The sequence below is a fragment of the Asparagus officinalis genome, chromosome 10 (genome assembly GCF_001876935.1).
Source record: "Asparagus officinalis chromosome 10, Aspof.V1, whole genome shotgun sequence".
NCBI lineage: Eukaryota > Viridiplantae > Streptophyta > Magnoliopsida > Asparagales > Asparagaceae > Asparagus > Asparagus officinalis.
Genome location: NC_033803.1, coordinates 37,347,996 through 37,349,863, shown reverse-complemented (window position 1 = coordinate 37,349,863; position 1,868 = coordinate 37,347,996).

The window sequence follows — 1,868 nt, the reverse complement described above, 5'->3', positions numbered from 1 at the left end:
CAAATCCGGCTTCGGTATTAGCTTCTTCTCCGCTGTCCGTGCCATGGGCCGATGATTCAGTATCGGATTCGTTACCATAAAGGAGAGAATCAGTGAAATAATTCTCATACCCTTTAAATGGTTGCTTATCCGCGACCACCGTTCTAACCCTATTATCAGTGTCGACATATTTCAAACACTGATGGAGAGTTGAGGGAATTATAACATTACTATGGATCCAAGGTCGACCCAATAGTAAGTTATACGAAGTCTCGGCATCAATCATATAACATGTGACTTCCGTCTTCAAATCACCCATTTGGCATTTTATCCGGATCTTACCCAAGGGTCTTGACCCACTAGTGTTGAATCCGTAAATGACCGTGCCTGTGGACGCCAACTTGCTGACTGGAATACCGAGGAAATGCATCAAGCGAAGCGGCATAATACTCACAGCAGAACCCGGATCCACTTGGATTCGGTTGACTTTGCTGGAGCCGATGTACCCGATGAAGTATAGCGGTCGATCGTGGTTCGAATTCTTCGTCTGCATATCCTCTTTGGTGAAAGTAATGCAGGGAAGGTTCTTAGTCGCTATGTTGCATTGTTGACTCAGCGGTTCTGGCTCTTCAGGCACCGGCTTGATTTGAGTCAGAAACACCTCTGAATTGGCCAAAGCTTCTTGCAAGGCCTCCCTGGTTTCCTTGGACAACCGTAGCAATTCATACAACGTTATCCGTGCTGTAATGTTGGCTAGTTGAGCCATTATATCGAAGACTTGTGGAGTCTTCGAGCTTTCCGGTTTGTCTCTTCCAATCGGGCGACTGAAACGAGACTGCTTCGGATTCTGCACCTCTTGGGGATTCTTCTCTTTCGGTTTATTCACCGACTGTCGTCGAGCCTCTTCGCCCGGTGTAGGACTTGTAATCACCCCCATCTCCGTGAGAGTTTTGGCTGGTCCCCGTTTATTCACCCCCTGCTCACTAGGTGGTGGATAATTGTAGTGATACTCATTTCCGCTTCTAGTGGCGAAGACTTCTTGTTCTTCTTCGGAGAGCGGGAAAGTAAGAGCTTCATCTCCATCCTACTCGACGATTGCGGAAGTAGCATTGCAGGACTTGCCTTTGCCCTTTCTTCTCGAGGAAGTCGCCCACTGTTCGTCTTCAATGAGATCAGGATGAACCCATAGGATTTCGCCGTTTGGGGCTGTGTGTGGCACAAGTCCTTTTTGGCGCTGTCCATGTGGGTCATCGTTCACTGTCTTCATCCCTACTTTGGTGATGCGCTCCGGTTTGAACCATGGAAACCGCGTTTGCTCCGACATTTTTGGACGGCTTCGGGGTTATGACGCCTACATCAATTATCGCCTGGATCTTGTCCTTGAGGTGGTAGCACGACTTGGTAGGGTGATGGACCGCTCTATGGTATGCGTAATACTTCGGGTCCGTCACTTTGCTAGCCCCTTCTTGATCCACAATCGCCGGCAGCTGGATTTTGTTATTCTCCAACAGGTACTTAAAGATGCCGGGAACCTCGTCATCTTTGAAGGAATACACTTTAGGAAACCTCGGCTCCGAAGATTTCTGCTTCTGAGGCCGTTGTTGCCATGGCGCTCGTTGCTGCTGCTGCTGTTGCTGAGGTTGCAATTGAAAGGTTTGATTAGCATCAACTGCATTAGCATGTGCCTTACCTTTCCCCCGTGGGACGAAATTCTGTGCTGGAGCATTTGTCGCCTGCTGGCCTCTTTCCGCCTTCTTTCTTCTAAGGAATCGCTCGGCTTGCTCTCCTCGGACCTTCAGATCCTTCCATGTCTTAGACGATGCTGTCCCCATTGCTTCCAACACGTCCAATGCGAGGTTGTTGTGGCAAGTCTGGAGGATGAATTCCTC